This window comes from Mastigoproctus giganteus, chromosome 3, assembly GCF_048544385.1.
Source record: "Mastigoproctus giganteus isolate SK-2022 chromosome 3, ASM4854438v1, whole genome shotgun sequence".
NCBI classification, from domain to species: Eukaryota; Metazoa; Arthropoda; class Arachnida; order Uropygi; family Thelyphonidae; genus Mastigoproctus; species Mastigoproctus giganteus.
Window position 1 is genome coordinate 128,943,458 of NC_143577.1, and position 22,753 is coordinate 128,966,210.

The 22,753-nt window shown below is 38.4% G+C and overlaps 1 long non-coding RNA gene across 1 annotated transcript in view; it reads right to left on the reverse strand.

Moving 5' to 3' along the window:
* LOC150088266 (uncharacterized) overlaps positions 1-5,731 on the reverse strand; it is a 145,500-nt gene extending 139,769 nt beyond the window's left edge. Inside the window, exon 1 of the long non-coding RNA XR_016546785.1 lies at positions 5,617-5,731. This is a non-coding gene — a long non-coding RNA (uncharacterized LOC150088266). The remainder of the gene's footprint in view (positions 1-5,616) is intronic.
* Between the last annotated feature and the right edge of the window lie 17,022 nt (positions 5,732-22,753).

The window sequence follows — 22,753 nt, forward strand, 5'->3', positions numbered from 1 at the left end:
TCTGAAATGACTCCTCGTGAAGAGTTCAAAGTTCTGTGGGGTGTTACAATGATCGGTATTCCCCCTATGGATGTCGCATTGAGGATTCTTTCTGCTTGCTTTGTACTTGAAGCTTCAATTAAGAGATCTCCAGAACGCAGCCGTTTTACAGATTTTGGTGATCCTGCCAGCCCTTCTAATCCTTTCTGGATAAAGAAGGGTGACATCTTCCCAATTGACTGCTCTCCGGTAGAATGGAGAATGAGGAAAAGCGGTGTTATAGATGGTGTTTTATCCTCAGTTCTGGCTCTTTTTGCAGAATTGCTCTCGCTCTCATCTGATCGATTAGGTAGGGGCCTTGTTGGGGCCCCAGAAGAAAGATTTAAATTACTCATGAGAGTAAAGAAAAAATGTCTGATGCCTAAGTACCTCACCCACCACGGAGCCCTACGAGGGGGCGCCCATTCGTGAACTAGCAGGTACTGCGTACACGAATGGGACGCCGAGTTCGCTTAGAACACCATACCCACGTTACCAATAAGTCTTTATCCCGTCCCAGGACCAAAGGGAGGGAGACTTATTGGAACGCAGTTGACCCTAGCAGTATAAAACCACCCGCCGATTGATCCCAGTCGAGCCGGTCCGGGACCGCCCGTCTTGTCGAAGCAGGGGCCAAAGTGGTGTATTAAGGCTGGGCCCCTCAACCACCAGGATCCCCCTTTCCGCTTCCACGGGTCGCGGCGCACGGCTGCACACGCCGGATTCCAACGATGTAACCCTGGAACCAAGGTATGGGCGTTAGATCCCAGTGATGCTAGTCTGGAAGTCCAGCAGCGTCACTGGGAGGTCCCCTCACCACGTACAGGTGCCCACGTCGAGGGGGGTATATCAAGCTTAATGTCCAAGTTTGCAGACGATACGAAGGTTGGCAGGGTTGTCAAGGACACTACTGGCACTATGCTACGGCAACAGGATCTGGAAAGGTTGAGCAGATGGGCTGAGAGGTGGCAAATGAAGTTTAACATTGACAAATGTAAAGTACTACATATGGGAAACAGCAACCCCAGAGCAACGTATCAACTCTGTGGTACTACACTGACAGTGGTAGAGAATGAAAGGGACCTGGGGGTGGTTGTGCAGGCAGATATGAAGTTTTCTGAGCAGTGCAGACGGGCTGCAAGAGTAGTTCATGATGTATTGTCGATGATATATAGGAATTTTTCTAGCAGGGATAAGGAGGTGATTATTCCCTTGTATAAGGCAATGGTCAGGCCACCCCTAGAGTACTGTATACAGGTCTGGAGGCCTCATTTCAAGAAGGATGTAGAGATGCTGGAACGAGTACAGAGAAGGGCAACAAGATTAGTGAATGGAACAAAGGGGTGCTCTTACGAAGAAAGGCTTAAGTTTTGCAAATTACAGTGTCTGGGGACTAGGCACCAGCGAGGTGATCTGATAGAGGTGTATAAAGTCTTGAATGGTTTGAGCATGCTCAATGCTGATGGGATTCTTCCTTTTGCTCAGAATAATCACCTGTGAGGGCATAAATTCAAATTGAGAAAAGACAGATGTAGGATAGACGTGAGGAAATTTGCCTTTAGCCAGCGGGTGGTTGGTTGGTGGAATAGACTTCCATCCCTTGTCGTGGAATTTGATAGCCTAAATAAGTTTAAGGGTCAGCTGGACAGGTATTTCGAACGAACAGAGGGGTGAAGTGGAAGTGGTTATTTTTTATTTATTTATTTTTTTGGCTGATGCTGCATAAGCTTGCTTTCTTGCATCAAACGCCTCTACTAATGCTAATGCCAAAGATGAGAGAAACAGAGACACAGAATTAAAATTTAATTGGCTCAACGTTTGGAATGCTGACATGTGGACTGAGAAAAAAAAAAAAAGCATATCTTTGGCTTACATGCTGTTGTTGTTGTTATTTGGTTTTTAGGAGCATTAGCAACTAAGGCCATATTGCTCCAGGAATATGCGTTGGTCATTCCCCGACCTTTCCGCATCTTCCGTATTTGGTTGTGATGGGCTTGAACCCTGGTCTAATCAAGAAGCATGTGCTACGCACTGCTGCTCTTTCCCACCTGGCTACGGAGGCGCCTGGCTTACATGCGGCGCCGGAAAATTAGAATGTTTGACTTGTGCTGCTGTAAAAAAATTAGGGCCGTTTAAAATGCAGGGAGTTAGCATTTCAAAGGAATGGAGTTTGGTAGTGGTATCATCTTATGGCAAAGATAGAAGTGCACAATTTACATCTTTGCATAAGAAAATTTATGAACATTCAAAAAGTACTTTACATATACAGGCTGAAAAAATCTTGCAAGCTGCAAATGAACAACATTTAGAAGCAGTAATTGATCAAATGAATGACTCCGAAATTTCTAGCATCTGTAAGATTTTTAGAACTGCATATTATATTGCGAAACATGATTGACCATATTCTGACGATTTTGAGTTGTTACAACTTCAAGAATTGAATGACGCTGTTATTTCTCACGGTTTGCGTTCAAGATTAAGTGGTGCTACTAATATAACAGATCAGGCAAATGAAATAAAAATTGTGCCAACAAATTGTGGACATACGTGGAAACTTATCAATTCTCATTGATGAGTTTACCACACTAAGCAAGAAATCTACTCTGATTATTTTATTAAAATGTGGAACCAATAAAATGAAAGATCCGTATTACTTGTTTCTTGATTTAATCGAATTGCCAGATCAAACAGCTTTCACAATACCAGAGTGTCTCTTAAAATGTCTTGAAAAATACGGATTTGATGACAATCATTTAAAACACTATTTAATTTCTTTTACTAGCAATGGGGCAAGTGTTATGTTGGGCAGAAAACCTTGAGTTGGAAATAAATTATTAGAAAAATATCCAAATTTTATCATATGGCATTGTTTAAACCATCGGCTTGAGTTATCAGTTGGACCTGCAATATCAGAAGTTGATGGAATTAACCATTTTCAAATATTTATGGACAAGCTGTACATTTAGTCAATCTCCATAAAACCAGAGAGAAATTGAAGCATGCACTACCAGTATCGGCAAAGAAACTAAAAGGATTGGACGGGTATTTAATGTAAGGTGGGTGGCCAGCTCCTTTAGGACAGTATCAGCAGTTTGGCCAAATTTTGCATCTTTATGCCATCATTTTGAAAATGCCAGTAAAGACAGCAACCGAAATAAAAACTGAACAATTCAACGGATTATATAAACGGTTTATATAACCAATTATATAAAACAAGCAGTTTGTTCTAAATTTAGCCCTGATGTATTGTTTGAGCTATTGATTCTTTCAGAATCATTGCAAAAAAGAGAAATGACAATAGATATATGCAGAAAAATTGATTTGTCATACAATTCGTTACTTGGAATTTTTAAAAGATCCTTAAAAATGAAAAAAAAGTTGTTAGAATCTCAGATGATACTGAAAAAATGCAATCATTTTCAGTAACGTTAACGGACAATAACAAAGTACCATTAATTCATAGAAATCAATTTCTAAACAGTATTATTAATAATATAAAGCATAGACTGAGTGTTAGTACAGATTCTGCCTGAATTTACTGAATGAATTTCAATTTCAGACATTATAAAACAGTTGCCAATTCTTGAACCAAGCGAATGGCCATCTGAAATTGATCTTGGATTTGGAGAAAATGAAATAGAATATCTCTGTAAACGTTTTAATTTATCTTTCACAAAATGTTTGAATGCTTACAGGGATTATTTAGCTAATGGTGGTCATAGCGCACCCACAGATTTCAAACATTTAAAAACGTATTCCACAATTATAGCTTGCAGTTCTTCTGAATGTGAGCGTAGCTTCAGCAGTATGAATTTAATATTAACTGAGAAAAGATCCCATATTCTTGTTGAACATGTAGCAAGTTTTTTGTTTATTAAACTACATGGTCCACCATTAGAATTATGGAATCCAAATTTTTATGTCCGAACTTGGTTGCGGTCTCATCGTTCTGCTGTTGACCAACAAACAAAAAGGGCAGTTGCACAAGAATAAGTAATCGATCCTGTATGGGAATTTCTATGATTCTTCTGTATTTTTTATATTATTTTGGAGTTTTCATTTTTTTCTTTACTGATTTTTTAAAATTTTTTGTCTGTGTTTTTTACTTTTTCATTTTTATTTAATAGTTATAAATAAATACTAAACAAATATTCTAATCTTTGACTTATTTATTTTTGCAAATGAAATAAAGCATAGGTAACTATTTGTAGTTAATCGACGAGCATTCCAGTACTATTTTTTTTAGCAATACACCTCGAACCTTGAGTACTGCGTAACAGGTGTGGAGGCCTCATTTTAGGAAAGATGTAGAGTTGCTTGAGCGTGTACAGCGAAGGGCAACAAGATTGGTGAGGGGAACGAAGGAGTTCTCTTACCAAGAAAGGCTTAAGTTCTGCAAATTGCAGTGGCTGGAGACTAGGCACCTGCGAGGTGATCTGATTGAGGTGTATAAGGCCTTGAATGGGTTGAGCATGCTGAATTCTGATGAGATTCTTCTGCTTGCTCAGATTACGAACCTGAGGGGGCATAAATCCAAATTGAGGAAAGACAGTTGTAGAATAGATGTGCAGAAATTTGCCTTTAGCCAGCAGGTGGTTAATTGCTGGAACAAACTTCCATCAGTCATTGTGGAAGTTGATAGCTTAAATACATTCAAGGAGGAACTGGACAAACTTTTAGAGGGAATGGATATGTCAAATTGCTTTTTTTTTTGGCAGATGCTACATAAGCTCATATGCTTGCTTTCTTGCACCACATACCTCCATCAGTATTACTATTACATCTTGAGTAATGCCTAGATATCTGGAGGCCTTATTTTAGGAAGGATATAGGGCTGCTGGTGTGGCTAAAGAGAAGAGCAATAAGATTGGTAAGGGGAAGAAAGAGGTGCTCTCAACAAGAAAGGCTTCAATTCTGTAAATTGCAAAATCTAGAGACTAGTCATATGCGGGGTGTTCTTGGCTTTGAATGGATTGCTCAAACTATGCACATGAGGCTGCATAAATTCAAATTGAGGAAGGCAGCTTGCAGAATAGATGTGTGGAAGTGAGCAGCCTGAAAAAAAAAGTAAGGTAAAGCTAGACAAACTGTTGGGGGGGGGAGGTTGGATAGATCAAATGGGATTTTTTTTTTTGTTGAGGCTGCATAAGCATCCTTGCATCATTTGTCACTATTAATACTAAAATATTATTATTATTATTATTATTATTATTATTATTAGCCATATGGTGCAAGGAAGCATGAGGCTTATGCTGCATCAGCCAAAAAAAAAAAAAAAAAATTCTGAATTAACCTGTGTGTGTGTGTGTGTGTGTGTGTGAGAAAGAGAGAGAGAGAGAGAGAGAGAGAGAGAGAGAGAGAGAGAGAGAGAGAGTCAGAAGTAAAAAAAGAATCATCAAGAAAGAGAAGAATGATAATTTCCAGCTCAGGACCCAGGGACTATCCTTTAGCAGATGGACAGTATATACTGTGTAAAAACTTATTTCTGTATATTGTATTTGCATAGAAGAACTTTTACTTGAATTTATATTTCATAGGTTCTCATTTAAAATCATCCTCCTTTATTAGGGAAATTTATTAAAAATAGTTAAAACTTACCACTCTCTTATCAGGTAAGAGTTCTTTAACATCACCATTATAAAAATACACCGTAATTGTCTGAGAATCAGCACTGGTAAGTTTGCGTGTACCACTTGGAAAAATGATTTCTCTCTCTCCATTTAAATAGATCTTTTCTATCTATAAAACAACAGAACTTGTATATTAAAAAAAGGACATCAAGAAAAGATGGAAAAATTTTGAAATTCTATATATTTTTTGATGTATTTAATTAGACATTGTTTAAGTTTGGGAACTTAATTTTGATGTATTTAATTAGACATTGATTAAACATGGAAAGTATTTAAGTTTAATATTCACATAAAAACATATCCAAGATGTGATTCCCATCCATTCCAGTACATTTTTAGATATTTATTAAAGTTTACCGTAACTGTAGCCAGCATTTCTTCCATGATACACTATATTCAAAGCCTGATATTATTGGACTATCAGAGACACGGTGTCACACAACGATAAGGAATGCAGAATTGAAATTTGGGGGAGTACAATGTGCACAGAAAGGACAGACAGAATAGAAAGGGTCGTTGATGCTGTTAGCTAAGAAACACAAAATTTCGAAGGAAGTGCATCCACTTGCCATGGGTGGACAGTGAAGTGTTGAGTCAGTTTGGTGTGACATAAGCACAGGGAAAACTAAGTTGAGAGTAGGAGTGCCTAATGCCTCTGATGTGTAACATTGCCGACGTTAGTCACTCATGAGAATGGTTGCTTTAATAATAGGGTGGACATGACATCTACTGCTTCTATTGACTGAAGTATTAGAGCACGCGATGTGTAACGACTCCAACCAGGTGTACTGCCGGTAATGGTGGGACCGATCGACCACCACAACATTGCGGTGCGGGGTCAACGTCATGTCGGGTTGACCAGAAGTGCTTGGCAATGGCTGAGTGTTCTACGTCTGCTAAGCGGATGGCTCTTTTGTGTTCTTAAAGACGTTTGCCGAGCTGTCTCCCAGTTTCTCTGATGTAGCAGCTAGTGCAGTCACGGAAAGAAATGCGGTAGACTAGTCCACTTTGTAGTAAGGTGGGAACAGGTGTTTTCACTCTAGAGATGAGGGGTCGCCATTTCCTGCCCGGGAGCTGTATGCACTTTATCCCATATGATTTCAGGACCCTAGAAACCTGCTGTGATAAGTTTGGGTAGTATGGGATAAAGGCGCTCACAGTGGAGTCATTACCTTGAATGTTCCTGTTGGTCGCTACGTGGTCATGTGCCTGCAGGTCACACCTGTCAAGGGTACTGGTGGGATAGCCACACCTCACAAAATCTGCCTTGACCTTAGCGATCTCGGTGCGCCTCTCATCCAGAGAACCAGAGTGGGTCCAGGCATGGATTAACAAGGTCCGTACAGTGCCAAGAAGATGGCTGCGCACATGTGCTGACCGATAATTGGTAAATTGGCCAGCACACATTGGTTTGCAGTACACAGTTGTCTTGAAACGTGTGCCCTCACGTCGGACAAGAGTGTCTGTCTAAGTATGGTAGGGTATTGTACAAATCTAGTTCTTTCTTTCTCTCTCTCTCTATAGAGAGAGAGAGAGAGAGAGAGAGAGAGAGAGAGAGAGAGAGAGAAGAAGAATCACAAACAAAGAGAAGGATAATGATATCCAGCTCAGGACCCTGGGTTTGTCAAGCCCATACTCACCAGATGTGAGCCCCTGGGGTTGATCACTCACACACTAGCAAGACTTTTGTGGATTTATTGGAGGATACTCTCGATCTGATTATCAGCAATGATTCTTCATGCATTAAGAATCTGGAGATAAAGGAACCAGTAGGTGGTGGTAATCACAGTATACTGATGTGGGATTTACTTAAAGACGTAACTACCATCAGGAGTAAACAGAAGGGTTTTTGCTTTCGCAAAGGTGACTGCAGTGGTCTCAGAGATTTTTTAAATTCTATACAATGGGACCAACTGATGATGTTACCAAGAGCAAATTCTAAATGAGAAGCATTCAAGGAATTAATCTTGGAAGCTACTAGGCTTTTCATACCAACTAAGAAATACTTAGTTGAAATACTATTTAAACTAAGAAATACTGTATAAGGTTTAAGCTTAATGGATATCAGATGAACTAATGAGACTCGTGGCAGAAAAGAAAAATGCATGAGATGCTTATAATTTATCAGGAAACACTGATGCCTATGGTAGATATAAGATAGTCTGTAACCAAGCCACAAAAGAAATTAACCAAGCAAAGGCAGATTATGAGAAATCTTTGGCAGAGGATGCAAAGAAAAACAGCAGACTTCTTTACTAATATGAACTCTAGAAGGAAGAAGATGAATCAGATTGGTCCATTTGACACTGCCGGATCGATTGTTGATGAACCTGCTGAGGTAGCTGACAAACTGAATGAGTATTTTGGATCTACATTCACACACAGTTTGAGTTTCGAAAAACTCCTTTCACTTGATGCTACACTAACTGGTAATGTCAGAAAAATTCTCAAAGCTATAAACAGATTAGGAAATGATGACACCAAGTTATTTTTTGTAATATATGTCAAGTTTTTTAATGGGTCTGCAATTCCACTGCTCAAAATTCTATATGTTATCAGCTCACTGAAGACCATCAATATCCTAAATACTTGTGCTTCCTTTATTCATTTGAAGGGAAACATCGAAATCAAAACAAGATTTTTTAATTTCCTCTTCAGTCATTTCTCCAAATTCACAAAGAAATTTAAATACATTATTACATTCATTTAGATTTTCAAAGCTTTCTTGAATGGAATTTAAGGCTGTATCAACGATTGTTAGATAAAATGGTATTCTAAACAATTCTTTTGGAGACTATGATTTGTTTATTGGGACTTTCAAAATCAAAATGGCAAATTTAGTTCTACTCCTTACAACTGGAAATTCTGCCGCTACATATACTTCTGCAGCTAAAACGTTTGCATCCCTAATATATTTATTAAATGCCTCATCAGATCTGGCTGCATTTAGAAAATTTAACAAGCTCATTCAAAACATTAAGAGAGTCATTTATGTTGGATTGAGGGAACTGTAACATTTTACTTACAACATCAATTTTTGACAGAATATCATTCCATATAAAGACTGAGTAAATGAACTTGAAAGACATGTTTTGTTTTGAGCTGTATGTTTCGTTTTCATGTCTCTGGAATTATCATCTATTATGTCATTTAAACTTTTCAAGACTTCACTTAATTGCAATCTGAGAGGCTGCACTGCTTTTATTCTGCTCTCTCATCTTGTATCACTTACAGATTTCAGTGTTAATCTAGTGATATTACGATTTAGTATATCCCATCTGTAAGGGGATGTGGAAAAAAACGCATACAATTCTTGAACAATGTTAAAAAAATTAACTGTTTCAACATCATTTGGAAAAATGGCAGCATCATTTTCAACTAAATTCAATGAATGAGATAGACAAGATACAAAACAGGCTCTAGGATTTGTATTCTTAATTTTGTTCTGCAAGCCACTATGGTTACCACGCATATTTGTCCCATTATCATACCCTTGTCCACGCAAATCTTGAATATCTAATTCATAATCTGTTAAGAGTTCACTTAAAAGATAATTACATAAACCTTCCTCTGTTCATCTGATACTGGATAAAACCTAAGAAATAATTCTCGAACTGCAACATAAGAAGTGTCAATATTTACAATTCTTACAACAAATGCTATCTGTTCAGTGTGACTGGCATCTGGCGTGCACTCAAGAATTACCAAAAAATATTTTGCTTTCTTTACAAATTCCTTGGTTTTTGATTTTATGCCACTTGCTAAAACAGATATGATTTCATTTTGAAAAGCACGGCTTAAGTAATGAGGTATATAACTTTTACCAGATTGAGATTGTGTTATGTTATTGACATCCTGTGAGGTAATGGGGTCAAATTTCGCCAACATTTCTAAAGTCTTTAAAAAATTTCCATTATTTGTTTCATAAAATTTATCATTTTTACCTCTGAAAGATAAACACTGCCCTGCTAAAAACTGGACAATTGCAATGATTCTTTCAATAATGGCTCGCCATCGTCTTTTTCAGATTCAAAGTACCGTTGTTGTTCTTTGTCAATTGTACAATTGTTGTCAAGGCGTGTTTTTAATTCATACCACTTTTAACAATTTTACATATGTTCTACACTCGTTTATTATCATTATCAGCCATATGGTGCAAGGAAGCCTGAGGCTTTTGCTCCACCAGGCAAAAAAAAAAAAAAAAAATTTCTGAGTTATCCTGAGAGAGGGAGCATTAGCATTAGTATTAGCATTAGTAGAGGTATATGATGCAAGAAAGCAAGCTTATGCATCATCAGCCAGAAAAAAAAAAAAAAAAACCTGCTCCCATTTCTCCCCTCTGTTCATTCGAAATACCTGTCCAGCTGAGCCTTAAATTTATTTAGGCTATAAACCTCCACAACAAGGAATGGAAGTCTGTTCCACCAACCAACTACCCACTGAGAGAGAGAGAGAGAGAGAGAGAGGAGGGAATCACCAAGAAGAGAAGAGAAGAATGATGATATCCAGCTCAGGACCCTGGGTGTGCCAAGCCCATACTCACCAGATGTGAGCCATGATAAATGAGTGGCTAAATGTCGCCAATCTGAAAATCCCTGTCTATCTGTTACTTTGTTTTGCTTTAAAGCAAACAACTTACAACAAAAGCAAAACACACTATTCAATTTTGTAGAATAGATTAACCAAGTTCTTTGAAATTTTTCACCGTTAGGTAAAAGTCTCATATATTGTGACGCAGAAAATGATTTTCCATTGTTATCTTTAGGAAATTTCATATTTTGAGGCGTTACAGGTCCTTTCTAATAACCAATTATTAATAATTGGTGGCCAGCTAAAAGGATCCCTTATATCATATTGGGCCGTCAATTCAACACAATTATTATTTTCTAAATTATTCTGACTACAGCTTGATTCAGTCACTAATATTTCTTGGCACAATTTCAAATGAACTTCAAACTTGTCATTTGATTTTTCACCTTCTATTTCGTCCTTACTGTCTGAAATGAATTCCGAAGGGACTGATGTTGATGCTGTTGGGTCACCCTCGTTCAACTTTACAAATTTCAGCATGGATCCTTGTAATTTTTTCTTTTCCTTATCACTTTCATTCTTCTGCTTGTGATAAAAAGCACCAGACTGACATTTTGTTTTCCTATCTGACATATCTGAACCTATAATAATGATAACAACAACAGAAGACAGTGATAGTTAACCCGAAGGATTACTTCCAGAAACACACAGCAGCACTCCAGCAGGCCATAAGGAAGATAGTCAAGCGGTATACCCCCTCAACCTAACCGAGGAGTCCCCCAAACCAGGGGTTACAAATGAAGCTAGAAAGATGGGCAGAGAAGACACTCCTTGGCAGATGCTAGAATGATCCAGGGGCTCACATCTGGTGAGTATGGGCTTGGCACACACCTAGGGTTCTGAGCAGGATATCATCATTTTTCTCTTTCTTTGTGATTCCCTTTTACTTTTGACTCTCTCTCACTCAGGGTAACTCGGGGAATTTTTTTTTGGCTGGTGCAGCATAAGCCTCAAGCTTCCTTGCACCATGTAGCTAATAATAATGCATTTTCATATGCATCGTTCATCATATGAATGATGCATATGAAATTTTTAATTTAATTTTTTTTTTTTTGGCTGGTGCAGCATAAGCCTCAGGCTTCCTTGCACCATATAGCTAATAATAATAATAATAATAATAATAAAAGATCACATAGATAAAATTTCTTCCAATGCATGGCTCACGAGTGGGATGCTCTTACCCGAGACTGAAGGAATAATGCTCGCCATCCAAGACCAGGTAATCAACACCAGAAATTATAGAAAATACATCGCCAAGGAGCCCGGAATGTCCGATGACACATGTCGAAGATCCACCTGGCCTCAGAAACGATCCAACACACCACTGTGGGGTGCAAGGTGATCATCCAGACCGAGTACACTCACAGACACGACCAGGTAGCAAGGATAATACATCAGAAGCTAGCAAGGAAATACAAGTTGATCGAAGAAAGTGTACCATACTACAAGAACAAACCCCAGGCAGTACCAGAGATACCAACCCACAAGATGTACTGGGACGGCACCATAATAACGGATACAAGAACAAACCCCAGGCAATACCAGAGATCCCAACCCACAAGATGTACTGGAACGGCACCATAATAACAGATAGGATAATCCTGAACAACAGACTGGACATAACCCTTATGCAAAAGAAGGAAAAGGCTACCTATCTGATTGATATAGCGGTACCCAACACTGGCAACTTGCAGAAAACACACGGAGAAAAATAGGAAATACACGAACCTAAGACAGGAGATCAAAGAGATGTGGCATATGCAACAAGTAATGACCATCCCGATCATCATATCAACCACAGGTATGGTGCCAAAGACTCTAAATAACAGTCTAGCAGCAATAGGTCTCCCAGCGAACACCTACAAGGAACTCCAGAAAGTCGCAATCCTGAACACCTGTAGGATAATCAGAGTTCTTCAAACAACAGTAACCAGACATAACAACCACCATCCTGTGTATTTGGTAGCAATACCCGTCACAAGGTGGAACCCCCAATCAGGGAGAAATAATATAAGAGCAATAATAACAATAATAATAACAATAACTCTTTGCTTACAGAGCACAAACTATTTTTTCTCTTTTCAAATGTATAAAAACTTTGTAATGACCCAAACCTGACTTAAACCTTTCTGTGCAGGTACCGAAGGCTTACTTACACTAAATTAAAATAAATAAGCACAAAATGAAAACATGTACCTGTTATGTTTATTCTTTATCAGGAAAAGCTCTAGTCACCTGTGCTTGCACTTTTAAGTTTTCTGATGCAAAACACCTAACATGTATGCTTCAGCGTTATTTATAACCATAAACTGCACAGCTATATCACCCGTCATCATGCAAACATAAATTTTTTGAAGTATGAAAGAAGAGCATGTTGTGTTTTCATGGTTACCAAATATGTTTATGGTCATGTATATGTTCCCATTGTGAATGCTGGTATGACTTCTTAATTTTACGGTAACGTTTGTTACATTATTTTTATGTTTTTGTAAAATAATAAGGAGTTTACCTCAATATAGTACATAGAACACTTCCGTATGATACCCTCCAGAAATTAAAACAGAAAAAATGAAAAAAATCGACAACTTACCGGTACATTAGAGTAAAATATAAATAATTAAATAAGTAGAAAACCAATTTAACACAATTCAAATCAATTTAAAACAATTAAAAATCAAATTAACACAATTAAATGAATCTAACGAAAATATTCAAAACGATTTTCCTTCCTTACTTTTCGTACTATTCATACTATCTAATTATTTTTATGTTTAATTTTCATTGTGAATGGGCTTTTCGAGAATACAATATTATTTATTAACAATGTTATGTTTGCTATTTCATTGCCAACCACTATATTAAAATAATATTAAATTACATTTTAATTTAATTCTTTAAAGTGCACAATCAGCCACCCTAGGGATTTGGCTGCTTGTGTGTGCATGCACGCACTGCATACCTACCAGAATCGGCCCTGTTCCCACATGTAGAAGTCTTTAAGGAAGTGGAGCTCCCTGCCAGAAGCTCATCTGGCAGGGAGCTAAATGATTTTATCATAACTGAGAGCAAAGTGGAGGAGAAATTGTTGAAATTGAAGATAAGAAGGGCACCTGGGGTGGATGGTATCTATCCAATTATATTAAAGTAAGCAACAAAGGAAGTAAGGAAAACCCTTATCCATAATTATGAAAGCTTCATTAGACTCAGGGGAGGTCCCTATAGACTGGAGATGTGCAAATGAGTCTCCAAACATTTGACGTGCAAATGTTTGGAGACACAAAGGGGATTAAAGGGTGACACGAGTAATTACAGACCTGTTAGTTTGACTTCGGTTCCAGAGAAAATAATGGAGTCATTGGTTAAGGAAATGATGCAGGATCATCTAGACAAGACTGCAGTTATAGTTCAGACACAGCATATCCAATCAAATTATTCCTGTCTGAATAATTTGATTGGATACTATGATGTGGTCACAAAGGAACTGAATGCAAAAAATAATTTTGATATCACAAAGTTGGATTTTAGGAAAGCTTTTGATACTGTTGCATATGGAAGACTGCTGTACAAATTGGAGAGGAATGGCATTAAGATCAAGTTGCTATAATGGTTAAAAGGATGGTTAAGAGGGAGAAGACAGAGTGGTAATAAATGGAAGTTATTCTACATTGCGCTTTATGGACTAATGTTATAAGTGGATTCCCATAGAATTTGATGTTTTCTGTATTTATCAATGATATTGATTAAGGTATATCAGGTTTGTTAATGACAGTAATGATAGCCCACTACTGAAACAGCATCTGGAAAAGTCGAGGAGATGGGGTGAGAGATGGCAACTGAAGTTTAACACTGACAAATGTAAAGTAATACATATGGGTAGCAGTAACCCCAGAGTAACGTACCAAGTGGGTGGTGCTACACTCAGGGTAGTGGAGACTGAAAAGAACCTGGGGTAATTGTACAGTAAGCTATTTAGTTTTCTGAGCAATGCAGACAAGCTGCAAGAGTAGCTTATAGTGTCTTGTCAATGATATACAGGAATCTTGCTAACAAGGACAGGGAGGTGATTGTCCCCTTGTATAAGGCAATGGTCAGGCCACACTTGAGTGGCCTGACCATTGCCTTATACAAGGGGCTTCATTTTAGGAAGGGTATAGAGCTGTTGGAACAAGTATAGAGAAGGACAATGAGATTGGTGAGTGGAACAAAGGGTTGTTACCAAGAAAGGCTTAAGTTCTGCAAATTACAGCATCTGGAGACTAGGCACCTGCGAGGTGATCTCATTGAGGTGTTTAAGGCCTTAAATGGTTTGCGCATGCTCAATATTGATGGGATTCTTCTTCTTCTTGCTCAGATTACTCGTATGAGACATAAATTCAAATTGAGGAAAGACAATTGTAGTATAGAAGTGCGGATGCTTTCAGCCAGTAGAGGGTTGACAGTTGGAACAAACTTCTATCTGTTGTAGTGGTGATCAACTGCTTAAATAAGTTCAAGGCAGAACTAGACAAATATTTGGAGTGAATGGATGGGTTAATTGGGAAGAGTTTTTTTTTTTTTTAGCTGATGTTGAAGCTTGCTTTCTAGCATCATATGCCTCTACTAATGTTAAATGCTAATGCTAATGCAGCAGCAATGATTTCAACTTTCTGTTCTTCAGGGGATGTTGATTTTTGCTGACAGACAGTACCCTTTAGGACTCCCAACACAGATGTGATCACAGGCCTTCAGATTTGAAACAAAGAACATTATTTGGGACATTAGGCATTAGTTTAAGAAAAAGATTGGCACAATGCCTGGTATGGAGTGTGGTTCTTTATAGATCAGAGCAATGTATACTGAGAATGGTGAGCTGTGAATATGGAGGTGGATAGCAAAGAAAATATGGGTTGATAAAATTAGAAATGAGAAATTTTTGTAAAGGGTGGGTAAAAAAAAGATATACAAGATGTGACTATTAAATAACGAGACTGTTAAAATCGAATAAATATAATGAAATATTTCAGAGAATACAAGTTATTCCTTTCAAAATAATTGTTTTGGGCTTGCACGCACTATTCCCTATGCTTCTTTCAAGCACAGAGACATTTCTGATAGTCATCTTCTGTAAGCTTTTTTAACATTTTGGCCTTTTTTTTCCTGAATGACTTGAATGGACTGAAATTGGGTTCTGTTTTAAGGGGCTTAGAGGGAACAGGTATCCTGTGTGTTATCAGACACTCAGCCTAAAACACTGATGGATCCAATATCTCTCTCTCTCTCTCTCTATTACAGAAGATTTAGGAGAAGTCCGGTTGGCCTGCCTCCGTAAAATCCACTCATGCACACCTTCTCGATGGCAAGCCCTGTTACGTCACTTAGGTAGCAACAAACATGTAGAGTGGTTCTCTTCAAGACGCCTGGTCAGCGTGAAGAGGAAAAGACCAAACCCTCCAGCAATGAGAGCACAACATTACAAATGGCCCTCAGTCCACAGCAGCTTTCACTCTCCCTCTTACGGCAGAGAGAGGATCAGAGTGGAAGCAGAGGGTGCTAAGAATCTCTGGGTACGACCAGACTGCCATGCACGGAAACTGAACTTGGCCTGTTATAACGTAAGATCACTCATCGGTGAAGACAGGATATTAGAGCTGGAAAAGGAATTAGAAAATGTGAATTGGAATATCATCGGTTTGGCTGAAACAAGAAGAAGAAATGAATCACTTATAAGTTTATCAAGTGGAAATCTGCTGTACACCAATGGAAACAGTGAAAGGAGTGAAGGTGGAGTTGGGTTTCTGGTCAATAAAGATTTTAAAAACAACATCACCAAGGGTGTCAAGACTAATATTCAAGATTTCTAAGAGGTACAAGCTAAAGATTATAATGATTTATGCACCAACATCGAGCCATGATGATGAAGAGGTTGAAGAAATGTACACCGAAATTGAGAGTCTTCTAGATGAGCAGAAAACCCACTACACTATTATTATGGGGGTACTTCAATGCTAAGGTTGGAAAAAGGCAACACAGCGCAGAAAGAAGAACTATAGGAAATTTTGGAATTGGTAAAAGAAATAAAAGAGGTGAAAGACTTGTGGAATTTGCAGAATCTCAAGGACTGTCAGTAATGAACACTTCTTTCAAGAAAAGGGTGAACAGAAAGTGGACATGAAAGAGTCCAAATAGATTAACAACTAATGAAATCGACTTTATCCTCACTAACAGAAGATATATTGTGAATGATGTTACCGTCCTGAATAAGGTAAATGTTGGAAGTGATCACAGAATGGTAAGATGTACACTTGATATAAATGTAGGAAAGGAAAGGAAACAAAACTGACTCGAGTAAATAATACAAAGGTCTTTGAGATAACAGATGAGGAGAAAAAGCAGTATGTACTGGAACTTAAGAACAAGTTTGAGCTTCTGCAGACTGCTCAGGACCAAGATATCGACGAGGAATATTACAACTTTCTGAAAGTGATAAAGCCCAAGAAACCTATAGGGAAACAGAAATCCAAAGAAGAAAAAATTAGGCAAGAAACACTTGTCATGATGAACCAAAAACGACAAATGAAGAGCAAGAAAAACACTGACAGGGAGAAAATTGAGTATACTGAGTTATGCAAAGCCATTAGAAAGAGACTCAGAGAGGACATAAGAAGATTTAACACAAGAAAAGTAGAACAAGCATTAAGGGAAAACAAAAAATTTAAATCAGCAACCATGAGCAGTAATACAAAAAGACAAATGATACTGAAACTGAAGAATAGCGATGGTGTACTTATAAACAGCAGAGAAGGCATAATTCAAATAGCAGAAGACTACTATAGAGAATTATACAAGGAGCGAGGGAATGATACCAGCAGTGGGGATCATGGATTGCAAAGTAGCAACACATAAGACATACCCAATATTCTTCCTGATGAGGTAGAACATGCATTGAAGAAAATGAAGAATTGGAAAGCCCCGGGGGAAGATGAAGTTACTGTAGAGTTGTTAAAATTGGGAGGAAGAGACATAACACAAATACTGGCAAGGCTCTTCACAAAGTGCATTAGAAAAGGTGTGATGCCTAAGCAGTGGAATAATGCAATCATAGTTTTGCTGCGTAAGAAAGGAGATAAATCAGGAATTGGAAATTATAGACCAATTAGCTTGTTATCCCATATCTACAAGTTGTTCACAAGGGTTATTACTAAGAGATTAGAAAGAATACTTGATGAGAATCAACCGAAAGAGCAAGCTGGCTTTAGGACAGGATTCTCAACTATGGATCACCTTCACGTAATATCACAGCTAATATAGAAAGCAAATGAATATAAAACACCATTATGCCTGGCATTTGTGAATTATGAAAAGGCATTTGACTTCATACAGCATAAGGCAATGTTTCGGGCACTGGAAAGACAAGGCATAGATACTCCATATATTATGATTTTGAAGAAAATATATGAGAGTGCTACATCCTTTATTAGACTAGACAAAGACAGTAGCAAATTTAAAATCGAGAAAGGAGTTCGACAAGGAGACACAATATCTCCGAAGCTGTTTACTGCTGCCCTTGAGGAAGCTTTCAGAAGATTAGACTGGTTGCAGAAAGGAGTCAATGTAAACGGAGAGTACCTAAACCATTTACGATTTGCAGATGACATTGTGGTCATATGCCACGATCCCAAAGAATTAGAGGAAAATCTTAATCAGTTATGCACAGTTAGTAAGGATTTTGGACTAAAGATGAATATGGCTAAAACAAAAGTAATGATGAACAAGTATGCCACGGAAAGGGAAATAATGATTGAAGGAGCAGTAATTGAAAAGGTGGAGTCATATACTTATCTGGGACAAGTTATTAGCTGTAATAATGATAAATGGCTGGAAGTCAAGAGAAGAATAAAATTTGGATGGATAGCATTCAGGAAATATAGTCACATACTGAAGAGCAATATCCCAGTTTGTCTGAAACGTAAAATAATGAAGTTTCACTTCCATGACTTATGGAAGTGAAACTTGGGCACTCACCAAAAGAATGGAAGAGAAGCTAAGAACTACACAGCGAAGAATGGAACGAATTATACTGGGAATCGGACTGTTAGATAAGAAGAGAAACACATGGATTAGGCGGCAAACTCAAGTAAAGGACATTCTTATCAAAACTAAAGAACTAAAATGGTCTTGGGCAGGACACGTAGCTCGAAGACATGATGACAGATGGACTAAGAAAATAACAGAATGGTACCCAAGAGGAGCTAGAAGAAAACCTGGAAGACAAAGGCGGAGATGGATAGATGAAATTCCTGAGTTTTTGGGTAGTAAATTAGCATTAGCATTAGTAGAGGCATTTGATGCAAGAAAGCAAGCTTATGCAGCATCAGCCAAAAAAATAAAAAATAACCACTTCCACTTCGCCCCTCTGTTCGATCGAAATACCTGTCCAGCTGAGCCTTAAACTTATTTAGGCTATCAACCTACACCACAAGGGATGGCAGTCTGTTCCACCAACCAACCACCCGCTGGCTAAAGGCAAATTTCCACACGTCTATCCTACATCTGTCTTTCCTCAATTTGAATTTATGCCCTCTCAGGTGATTTTTCTGAGCTAGAGGAAGAATCCCATCAGCATTGAGCATGCTTAAACCATTCAAGGCTTTATACACCTCTATCAGATCACCTCGCTGGTGCCTAGTCTCCAGACACTGTAATTTGCAAAACTTAAGCCTTTCTTCGTAAGAGCACCCCTTTGTTCCATTCACTAATCTTGTTGCCCTTCTCTGTACTCGTTCCAGTAGCTCTACATCCTTCTTGAAATGAGGCCTCCAGACCTGTATACAGTACTCTAGGTGTGGTCTGACCATTGCCTTGTACAATGGAATAATCACCTCCTTATCCCTGCTGGAAAAATTCCTGTATATCATTGACAATACTCCATGAGCTACTCTTGCAGCCCATCTGCACTGCTCAGAGAACTTCATATCTGCCTGCACAATCACCCCCAAGTCCCTTTCATTCTCTACCACTGTCAGTGTAGTACCACAGAGTTGATACGTTGCTCTGGGGTTGCTGTTTCCCATGTGTAGTACTTTACATTTGTCAATGTTAAACTTCATTTGCCACCTCTCAGCCCATCTGCTCAACCTTTCCAGATCCTGTTGCAGCAGTGTAGTGTCAGTAGTGTCCTTGACAACCCTGCCAACCTTTGTATCATCTGCAAACTTGGACATTAAGCTTGATATACCATCATCAATATCATTTATAAATACAGAAAACAATAATGGACCCAACACTGAGCCCTGAGGGACTCCACTAATAACATTAGTCCACGATGAGCAGTGTCCATTGATTACCACTCTCTGTCTTCTCCCACTCAACCACCCCTTTATCCATAGCAGCAATTTCCCTCCAATGTCACACTGCTCCAATTTGTGTAGCAGTCTTCCATGTGCAACAGTATCAAAAGCCTTTCTAAGATCCAAGTATATAATATCAAAGTTATTCCCTGCATCCAGTTCTTTTGTGACTGCATCATAGTATCCAATCAAGTTGGTCAGGCAAGACTTCCCCTTAACAAAACCATGCTGTGTCTGAGCTATAACTGAAGTCTTGTCTAAATGATCCTGCAGTGCTTCTTTAACCAGTGCCTCCATTAATTTTCCTGGAACAGAAGTTAAGCTCACAGGTCTATAGTTACTTGTGTCAGCCTTTGATCCTCCTTTGTGAATTGGGGTCACATTTGCACATTTCCAGTCTATGGGTACCTCCCCTGAGTCCAAGGAAGCTCTCATAATTATGGCTAAGGGTTTGCTTACTTCCTTTGCTGCCTCCTTTAATATAACTGGATAGATCCCATCCACCCCGGGTGCCTTTCTTGTGTTTATCTTCAACAGTTTCTCCTCCACTTTACTCCCAGTTATTTCAAGATTCTGTAGCTTACTGCTAGAGTTGAATACACCTCTGGCATTCCCCTTGCTGAATAACTCCTCATGTGTGAATGTCGATGCAAAATATTCATTTAGTTTGTTAGCTACCTGAGCAGGATCATCAACAGTTGACCCATCAATATCAAGTGGACCAATCTGATTCATCCCCTTCCTTCTAGAGTTTACATAAGTAAAGAACTCTTTGCTGTTTTTCTTTGCATCCCTTGCCAAGGATTTCTCGTAATCTGCCTTCGCCTGCCTAACCTCCTTTGTAACTTGGTTGCATATAAACTTGTATCTATCATAGGCTTCTGTGTCATGTGTTAATTTGTATGTATCCCATGCATTTTTCTTCTCTGCCATATGCCTCATTAGTTCATCTGACATCCATTTTGGCCTAAACCTTGAACAATATTTCTTAGTTGGTATGTAAAGCCTAGTAGCTTCCAAGATACGTTCTTTGAATGCTTCCCATTTTGAATTTGCTGTTGGTAACATCATCAGTTGGTCCCACTGTACAGAATTTAAATACTGTCTCAGTCCATCGTAGTCGCCTTTACGGAAGCAATAACCCTTCCCTTTACCCCTAATGGTAGTTACCTCTTTGAGTAAATCCCACTTCAGCACACTGTGATCACTGCCACCTAGTGGTTCATTTATCTGCAGATTCTTAATGCATGAAGAATCACTGCTGATAATCAAATCAAGAGTATTACTCCCTCTAGTTGCCTCCTGAACATGCTGATGTAGAAAACAATCATCCAATAAATCCACAAAAGCCCTGCTAGTGTGTGAGTAACCAGCCCCCAAATTCCAGTCAATATCTGGGAAATTAAAATCTCCCATTATAAGACTCTCTGATTTACTAGCCCACTCTATTTCCCTGTACAGTTCCTTATTATACTCATCAGAGTCATTAGGCCTATAGCACACTCCTACTCTCAATTTTGATCTCCCAATGCTTATGTCACACCAAACTGACTCAAAACTGCACTGTCCAGCGATGTCGACTGGCTTCACTTCCTTGGGTTTTATGTGTTTCTTAACTAATAGCATAACCCCTCCCCCCTTCCTATCCTGTCTATCCTTTCTGTGGACGTTGTACTCCCCAAATTGCAGTTCTGCATCCCTTATATCTGTGTGACACCACGTCTCTGATATCCCAACAATATCTGCCTTTGATGTTTTGAGCAATACCTCAAATTCATCAAATTTATTTACTAAACTCCTAGCATTGGTGTACACGCAAGTATACCTGCACCTGTTTCTATTCTTAGCTACCCTAACACAACCCATGTGTTTATTTGTACCGCAATGGCTCCCAGCAGTCTCTGAAATACCATGCATCTTGTTTTTCAGGCTTCTGCTCATTCTAATAGAAGCAGTGCAAGAATCTCTTTCACCTCTGCCAGTGGCTACTGTCAATCAATTGGTCCAGAAGGAACTGGAAAGTTGCTGGAGAGGCCTTCATCCTGCAGTGGATTGAAAATGGCTGATGATGATGATGATGAAGAACACTTTTTAGTTTAAGGAAGAGAAAAAGTCTCAAGGGCCTTGTAATCTCAAGTAAGGGTGCATGTTCACACACAGAGATTTGTTATTTGACCAGAAACTGGCAAATAGAGAGTGCACTGTGTGCTTCATTAAGACATTGTTCCAGCACACAATGCAAATAGAGAGTGCATTGTGTGCTGGAACAATGTCTTAATGGATCCTCCAACCATCCTTCCACAATTCAGTTCTCTTCCTTTGAATTCATTCATACAGCCTTGTCAGACCTTCAGTGTAGTAGTATGTTAGACTGAGAGTCTGATTTGGCATGATGTATTCAATCATAAGAATTCTTTTAATATCCAAGAGACATGATTTTCATTTTTGATTTTGATATTCTTGTTTTTTATGGTTTGAGAGCTGTATTTTTTTTCCATTGCATTCACTGTCTTTTAGTTTCTGAGTCATACTGAAAAATCCAAATTTCATTGAGAGTAATTACGGTATTAAGAAGTTAGGATCTTCAATTTTTTCAAAACATCTTCACAAACCTGGAGACTTAATTTTTGATCTTCATTCAAAATTTTTGGCACCATCTTGGCACACACACACTTTTCTCATGCATAAATTTTCAGTTAAATTTGTATAACAGTTTCTTTTCTTGTACTGTGTTCTGATGCAACCATTCTAATATTTAAACGATGATCACTTCTAATCAACGCAGTAGTAGTAGGGACAAATTATGCAAGAAAGCAGGCTTATATAGCATCAGCAAAAAAAAAAAAAAAAAAAATTAAAATAAATGAAATAAAATAAACACTACACACTTCACCCATCCATATTCTACAAGAATTTGTCTAGTTTTTTCTTGAATTTATTCAAACCATCCACTATGGAAGTGGATGGTTTGAACAGATGAAAGCCTGTTCCAACAATCAGCCACCTACTGGCTGAAGGCAAACTTGAGCACATCTATCCTACAACCATTGTTCCTCAAATTAAATTTAAGCTCTCATGTATTTAGTCTTAGCAAGAGGTATAATGTCATTCACATTCAGCTTACTCAATTCACTCAAGGCCTTAAACACCTCTATCATATCACCCTCCAGAATCTACAATTTGCAGAAA